At 35.8% G+C, this 9151-nt stretch overlaps 1 long non-coding RNA gene across 1 annotated transcript; it reads right to left on the bottom strand.

The window, feature by feature from the left end:
* Nucleotides 1-325: 325 nt before the first annotated feature.
* Nucleotides 326-7421, bottom strand: LOC144988500 (uncharacterized). The gene is made up of 3 exons (XR_013652424.1): nt 7201-7421; nt 3983-4109; nt 326-3789 (listed from the first exon to the last, which is right to left on the bottom strand). It is a non-coding gene; the product is annotated as an uncharacterized LOC144988500 (long non-coding RNA).
* Between the last annotated feature and the right edge of the window lie 1730 nt (nt 7422-9151).

Genomic DNA, 9151 nt, shown 5'->3' with positions numbered 1-9151 from the left:
TTTACAATGTAAGACTTGATGTTCAAATAACAACCTATGACATACACAACAAACAAACCCAGGTCCATCTTTAACTTTATCCAAAAATTGTTTCATAACAACATCAAACTCTTCCAACTGTTTTTTATTCAATTGTCGCTTATATTTGATCCCATCCACCACACTTTTCCTAAAGTGAGGATCTTGATGATATTTTCTAGAACTCAGTGCTTTAACATTTTCTCTATGAGTATCATTACTCTGATATTTTCTAGAACTCAATGCTTTAACATTTTCTCTATGAGTATCATTACTCTGATATTTTCTTTTACTCCTTTCCTTAACATTATGTTTGTGTAACAAATCACATTTATACTTGTTTTTACTCAAATTTTTAACACGATCTCTGTGTAATACATCAGTTCTATATTTTGCAGAACTACGTTGTTTAACACACATTCTATAGATAGCATTTTCCTTATAATTTATTTTACTCAATTCCAATGCTCTGGATCTATGCAAAGAATCAGATGCATATTTCCTTTTACTTATATCTTTTTTCTTCTGTTTATGCAGTTCAATTATTTGATACTGCACTTTCTGGTAAAACGATTTCCTTTTTTTTAGATACTTTGAAAAAGAAGATTCAGCAACTGAATCACAAGTAACATATGGTTGAAAAGAACGGCGTCTAAGCAGTGGTTTCTCAGAACAAATACTATTGCTTTTACACCAATTGGCACATCCAGCTTTACCACTACAATGAACACAAACAACAACCTCAAAATATTTATCACATTCCCGCAAATAAATTGCTTGATTTCCAAGTATTTTGTTCACAGGATTATACTTTCTCCATATGCTACCATTGTGTACAAAAATTTCTACTCCCAAAAAATTTGAAGTAGCTTGAATATCAATCTCAGATACAAAACTGCCAACATATTTCATACGTGACTTCAGAATGTACTCAGACACTGTGGCATATCCTTGACAAAGCAACTTCATATGAATGTCACTATTTTTTAGCATAAACTTAACAACAGCCAGTCGAACTCTTCTATGACACTTTTCAGAACCACTAATGACTCGAGAAATAGCTCGGAAAAAACTATTGCCATCATTTAATAGGACCTCTGTCTTACAAATAGAACCAAGCGTAACATTATTAGTTGGAATGTCTTCATTCTGCTTCACAAAATCCAAATCCAGATGTTTTGACAACAAAACTGCAGACTCGAATGACAATGGATGAAAACTGAAAACACTTTCAACTAAATTATTACTTTGCACAATTTCACTGTTTTGGTGATCATTGTTAACCAATGCACTACACAAAACATCGTTACAATCACCAACTTCAGACCTGCTATGTTTAACACTCTTGCAATCTCCTTCTGAAAGCATTTCTGAGTTCCTTTTACATTGCCTCATATGACCCAAAATATTATTTTCCATAGATTTACAAAACCCAAAACAACGCTGCTGCTGAAAAATTTGAACGCAAGTTACAACTTCATAATGACACTCATTTATATTTTGCAGATATATGCCTTGTTTAGAGATAGCTTTACGTTGACAGGCATATTTCAACCAACGTTCATTGTGATACGTATACACACTCACACCCAAGTAGTCAGCTGTAGCTTGAATTTCAACCTCTGTAGCCCAACTACCAGAAAATCTCATTTTAGAAACATTGAGATATTCATCCACAGACATATTTTCAGATCTCAAAAGAGAACTATAATTTCCAACATTTTTTTGTAAATGTGTAACAACTGAACGTCTTAACTTTATGTGATTTTTCTCAGTACCACTAATAACTTTGGACACAGCCCTAAAAAAGCAATTGCCATCAGCTACTATATGATCAGTTTGACATGGAATTCCCAACATGCCAACCTCTAGAGGGTTAGCACATGCAGTGTTTTCACAATGCACATTCAGTTGTTTACACAATGCTTGTGTAACATCAAAATCAACAGGATAAAACTCAAGTTTCTTTGATGAAACTTCACCAATAAACTCAACATCCAAACTAGCTTCATTAGCATCATACCATTTTGTCTTCTTTGATTCACATTGCCCAGTTAAAAGCTTACGCTTTCTGTTACTTTCAGGCAACGGTAAGGAACTAGTTTGAACATCTAAACTGCACCCAAAACCAAACTGTGACTCAGTATTTAATCCAGTTTTACAATCCTTCTCAAGCACACTTTGTTTATTTTTCTCACTATGATCATTGTCAGTCGCAGCAACGGATGCAATTTCAAAAGCCATTTCTTTCCCTGCAAGTGAAATACTCAAGCAACAAATATAATTGTATAAATCATTAAGACTAGGAAGGTACATGATAATACTTCTTCCATTTACATCTGCCATTCCAGTACCACTGCGTGCATGTGAATCCACCACAGCATAATGGCCGTTTTCTGAAATAACAGCACAAGTACTACTGCCTATGGTCAAAAAACATGTTTTATACTTGACAAGCATGTGCTCCAGTCCCTTTTTAAGAGTTATCACTTCACCACTGTCAACAAATTTACCATTACTCACATTAACAATCCCAGAAACATATTCACCATATTCAAACTTAAATAATTTACCATCAATTTCAGAATCCATGGGCAAATCAGGTACTGACAAAAACTTCAAATTTCCAGGGATGATTTTGTTTTCACACACCGAGGAGTACAGCTGATCACCAAGAAACACAACATGGTCCAAGTCTGTTGCCTCCCACTCAAAAACACTACGATCTGTGTGTTTAGCCAAACTCACCAGGGCTATTGCCATGCACTGCACACCTCTGTTTTGAAGCTGCCGATCTCCTTGATGAAAAGATCCCCTTACACAACGTTCTGTGTCAAATCTGTTACAATTGTTTTCATTTAAAATCACTGAAGATGATTTTTTTTTTAAATTATTGCCCTTTTTTCCAATTTTCAATGAATTTTTGCATTCCATTAACACTTTACATTGTTCGCCAACCACAATTTTGTCATTTAACTCCTGAACATGTTCTTTTATAAAACCAGTCTGTCTTTTGCCCAAAACTGACTGATTCACACGTGCATCCTCTGCTCCCAAACCAAATGTATTATTACACCCATCCCAAGAAGCTTCTTTCACAAACATTGAACTAATGCCAAACCATTCTGCATTCAAAGACTTTTTCAAGTTCCAAATGTGCAACATCAAGTCATTAAAGCAACTGTTGAAAACAGCCACAGATGTTCCAATATTAGAAAACATTCCAGATGAATCTCGTGCACCACAATCAACCACAACAAAATACTCTTTGTGATGAATGACAGCACAAACGAAACCCTGCAAATCCAACAAACACAGATCTTCCTCCATCAGTCGCTCCTGCATCATTTCATACAACAGTGAAAAATCTTCACTCTTTGAATCACTAGAATACACAGGCTCATTGATAGCAACATCCCAAATTCTTCCAAACACACTGAGCTTTTCAGAAACCTTGAATAACTTTTTGGAATTGTTTATACATCCATCACTTCCATTAAATGAACAAACCAACTGCACACCTTCATTTCTAATATTATCAACATCAGCGTCCCTCCATGTACACACTGGAGCAACAACATGGTTGATTGCAGCCACAACACAACATGTAAGTGATGTTGTACTATCACTTGAATTTGTTAATCTTACTTTCATTCCAGAAATCAAAGGCTTCTGTATTTGCTCCTGACACACACAACCAGAAGTTTTACCTTCTTCCTGAACCTTGCACACTTTGGTGCGACGCATATTAAATCCCTTCTTTCGTGGCATCTAAAAAAAAGATATAAAAATGAAACCACCATTAAAATAAGATTCTCATTTCTATTATGTATACATAAAGCAATACATTTATACCACACAGACCCATAATCAAAAACATAAAACAATATATTCAGACTATTGGAAAATAGTTCTACACAAATAAATGTAACATGTGTCCTATAACACTGCAAATTTAACTTACCTTTACCAAACTCTTTAATGGCTTACAAAAAAAAGGTGCTCTGGAAAAACCAGCAAACAGCTCCTCTCTCTTTGTTGTCGAGACAAAGGCTCAGTCACTGGTGTGGAAGATCCCTCAGAGGAAAACTCTGGAGTTACAAATAAAATGTAAAAGAAATAACAAAAATTAACATTTATTAAAAAAAAATAAGTACATAAACTTTAATAGACATAAAATGCTAAATGCTCTTTGGGAGGCTAATCCATAGAGGAGGTCCATTACAACTGAATGAGGCCTTGCCGTGTGTGGGATAACCAAAAGGCCTGTATCAGAGGACCTCAGGGTCCACAGGGGCTCATACTTTAAAATCATATCAGATAAATATGAAGGCCCAAGACCATAAAAATATTTATAAACTACTAAGAACTTTAAAATCAATCAGCAGGCCAAGCAGCCATTTTAAGATCTGTGTGTGTTCCTGCAAATATATTCATAGTGGCTGCCATACACTAATAATTGACTATTTGAAAACATTTATACACAAATAAATTTAACATGTGTCCTATATGAGATTATTAAACACTGAAAATTGAACCTAAAACCTAAAAAGTACAAAATAGGTTGGAACTGATCTTCAGTGGAAATACTCACGGGTCAGCAGGCATTTAAAAGGTATTATATGTGAACTGACATGTATTTAATCAATTAGAAAGGAGTTTCGCTTGTTAATGTGGTTTAAAAACCGTAAAAACAATGTTCGAATAATTCAACGAGAACTACAAAGATGGTGGATAGAACCGCGGTCAAGTGAGCCGACATCTGTGGAAGTGCGGTCACGCCAGCCGTCACTGACTCTTTGCATGCGCGTTTACATCATAGTTTACGGTACACACGTCCAGCGAGCTGGAAAGACGGCATAAGCGCTGATATCACCTATATCAGTTACCCATTATAGAAATGACATGTACTGTACTCTGAAATAAATGAGAGTTATTGCATGCCCTGTATGGTTATTTAATGTAAAAATGTTTTCATTTGGATTGCATGTCTGTTCATTCCATAATAAACCACCAGAAATAACGTGTTTTGTCTGAAATATAATCAATCAGACACATTCTAAAAGTGAGATTTAACACTGACAAGAGTGTTTTGTGGGTTGTTGAGCATGACATGGAATGGAATCAAGCAGAAATGAAGAAACTCCAAGTAAAATCACATCTGGTCCTGTCAACTCTTTCTAAAGTTGCTACATTTAAGGTGACGCTAAACTTTCACTGGATTATTATTGGTAATAATGTTCATGATCATTACAGCAAGTTTGAAGGAAAGTGACTGGAGAAAATGAAAGATATTGACATTATAGTCTAATACAGGCTCCGTCAAATGTAGTTAAAGTGTAATATGTGAACCATACAAAAGGGCTTTTTATCAAAAGGTGACGCAAAACTTCCACTGGATTATGGTTGGTAATGATGTTCACTAACATCACAGCAAGTTTGAAGAAAAATGACTGGAGAAAATCAGAGATTTTGACATTATAGTACACCTAAGCATCCTGCTTGTATAGTTAAAATAAAACTTGTGAACCATTCAAAAGGGCACTTTATCAAAAGGTGACACAAAACTTTCACTGGATTATTGTTGTTAATAATGTTTACTAACATCACAGCAAGTTTGAAGAAAAATGACTGGAGAAAATTAGAGATATTAAAGTTATAGAACAATTCGGGTCTCCTCATTCACAGACAGTGTGTAATATGTAAACCTTACAAAATGCTACTTTTTTGTAAGGTGACGCAAAACTTTCACTGGATTATTGTTGGTAATAATGTTTACTAACATCACAGCAAGTTTGAAGAAAATTGACTGGAGAAAATTAGAGATTTTGACATTATAGTACACCTAAGCATCCTGCTTGTATAGTTAAAATAAAACTTGTGAACCATTCAAAAGGGCACTTTATCAAAAGGTGACGCAAAACTTTCACTGGATTATTGTTGGTAATGATGTTCATGATCATCACAGCAAGTTTGATGAAAATTGACTGGAGAGTATTAGAGATATTGACATTATAGTCTAATTCATCCTCCCTCATACATAGTCATAGTTGAACATTTGAACCATTCAAAATACCACTTCTTTCAAAGGTGACACAAAACTTTCAGTGGATTATGGTTAATAATGATGTTCATGATCATCCCAGCAATTTTGAAGAAAAATGACTGGAGAATATCAGAGAAATTAAAGTTATAGTTCTCCTAAGCATCCAGCCTTTGTGGTTAAAGTAAAACATGTGAACCATCCAAAATACCACTTTTTTCAAAGGTGACGCAAAACTTTCACTGGATTATTGTTGGTAATGATGTTCATGATCATCACAGCAAGTTTGATGAAAATTGACTGTAGAAAAGTAAAGATATTGACATATTAGACCAATTCAGGCTTCCTCTTACATAGTCATAATAGAACATGTGAACCATTCCATGTCATGCTCAACAACCCACAAAACACTCTTGTCAGTGTTAAATCTCACTTTTAGAATGTGTCTGATTGATTATATTTCAGACAAAACACGTTATTTCTGGTGGTTTATTATGGAATGAACAGACATGCAATCCAAATGAAAACATTTTTACATTAAATAACCATACAGGGCATGCAATAACTCTCATTTATTTCAGAGTACAGTACATGTCATTTCTATAATGGGTAACTGATATGGGTGATATCAGCGCTTATGCCGTCTTTCCAGCTCGCTGGACGTGTGTACCGTAAACTGTGATGTAAACGCGCATGCAAAGAGTCAGTGACGGCTGGCGTGACCGCACTTCCACAGATGTCGGCTCACTTGACCGCGATTGGATAGACTACAAAAAAACGATCTCTGAAACGGATAGAAACTTGTTGTTTGTCGATCAGAATCGATTCTACATGTCATTTTGTACGTTTGTGTCCGTTTAAAAAGAAAATTCGTCGGTTGGTTTGCTTTAAAAAGTCTTTAAAACTTACGTTCGCATCATAATGGAAGCGATCACTCCCGGTTCAACGAAGTAAAAGGTCAAATTATTTACGTTCGTCTTATCGATTTTAAACAACTTTTACGGTTTTTTATTCAATAAAATTGATTATCAGAAGGTGAGTAGTCATTGTGGCCATGTAAAAAAGGTTCGATGGTCGATTTAAAGTAACGGTTCGTTTACAAGTCGCGGGGAAATTCAAAATGGTGGTGACAAACCTACAGTCAAACTGAAGGCGTCCTGGTGCGGCGCGTCTAACCGGGTCGAGTTCTTCTCACTGGGGGTCCGGTAGTCTTCCTTGCTGGTCAGGGGCGTCGAAGATCGAAGTGTAGAGGAAATGAGGAAGTTCTAAAAAGAACTGATTTGCTCAAATTCGGCAGGCTTTAGCAAAATACTCTGTGGGGTGTGATTCTCCAGTCGTCCAGCAGGGGTCGAGCAGAGGGACGGCTGAGATGAATACACCCTGAGATCAATGTCTTGACCAGCTGCTTCACTCATGGTTTCCCAGCATGCCTTTTATCGTTCGTATTTGATGAAGTAGGTTGATTACATGTTATTGTTTTCATGAAATAATAGATGTTCTACTTCGTTTAGTTCCGTATGTATGTGTAGAACATTTTATAGTAATTATTGTATTGATCATTAGTCCGTTAGGGAACATTCTGGCTGTTGGGTTTCTGCCCCATTGGCATGAGTTCTCCCATGGACCAATCAGACAGCTCCGTTTTTAGTTTGATTCCAAAGGGTTAAAATCTAATAAAATTACATTCCAATCCCAAAGTGGTGGTGTGTTGTCTTCTTTGTGTTATGTCTGTGTTAAAAAAATGTTTTGTGGGTGATTCTGTTAGATAATTCTCACAAGAAACTTTTCCCAATCAGGGGTTGTGACGTCATTGCTTCAGGCAAGCAGGGATGAAAGCCTGAGCTAGCGACGGGTTGAAGATTTTTGTGAAGACCTGGGAGAGTTGATCGGCGCAGGCCCGCAGAACCTTTCCGGGAACTCCATCAGGTCCAACTGCTTTCCTGGGGTTTACCCTGCTGAACATCCGTGCCATCCGTGCCACGTCCATAAAGGCATTGTTTTTATATTTAGAGCTCTAAGCAACCAAACAGTTGTCTATATAAAAGAGCTTTTACAATTGTGCACTTTTAGCAGGCTGAAAAATTATCTTTTTAAAATTGCCATTTCAAATTTGGGTTTTAAATTTTGTGTTCCATTTTTCTGTGCTTGTATTGGAAGGATTTGTTATTATTTTGTTTAAAAGTGCTACATATTGTATATACACATAATTTATTTAGAGAAATTTGCTATACGTTGTGTTTTTTGGTTTTGTAGTTTAATTTCATTGGATTTATATTAAGGAAAAGAAGTTGCAGCATTGATTAAAAAAGGATAAAAGAGACATTTACTGTCTAAGTCTTATGTTACATCTGTAGAACTGTACTGAGAGTTGGGTTTTGTTTTGGAGCACATTCATATGTTTTGTTTGTAAAAAAAAAAGATAAAATATTAGGTTAATTGCATTTTACATGACTAGAAAAGCAATGATTATTCATAAAAATCTATGAAAGACATACAAAACAAATGAAAAAGCAGTCTGCCCTCCCTCTTGTGTCTAAACTCTTGTCACCTCACTTCTGGGTTAGTTAGCATATGAACTGGCAGCTGGTGTGTGTGTGTGGGGGGGGGGGGGGGTGAAATTTGACTCCAGCAACAGGGATGATTGAGGAGCAGGCTGCAGCATGAGGAAAAGACTTAAGCATGTAAGAGGAAATGACATCCTACAGTTGACCAGTTCATTTTATATCTGTAAAGAATATTCAAGAAGCATTTAGACATGTTCAGCTATATGCGTGTGAAACTTGGTGTGGATATTTGAAGCATAAGTAATTTTAAAACACACTTGTTTGGAGTCCAGACGGAAAAAGCACAGGTTTTGGGATGAATCAGGATTTTTTTAAAATCATCTGTTTCACCTGGACTTCTGAAAAAAATATGGAAGGCAGCAAACACAGATCCCTACATTTGAAAAAATAAATGGTGTTGATATATGATGATTAAGTTATGAAAAAAAATAGGTGTTTGTAGTTTTGCCTAAAAAGACGTTTTCGGACCTTTTTGGATGTAATGCTCTCTAAGATGTCACCTGTAACTTCAATCATTCTGAATTTT

This window comes from Oryzias latipes, chromosome 20 (genome assembly GCF_053564925.1).
Source record: "Oryzias latipes strain Hd-rR chromosome 20, Olatipes_Hd-rR_3.1".
Lineage (NCBI taxonomy): Eukaryota > Metazoa > Chordata > Actinopteri > Beloniformes > Adrianichthyidae > Oryzias > Oryzias latipes.
The sequence above is the reverse complement of the archived record's forward strand: the minus strand, read 5'-3'. Positions and strand labels throughout refer to the sequence as shown.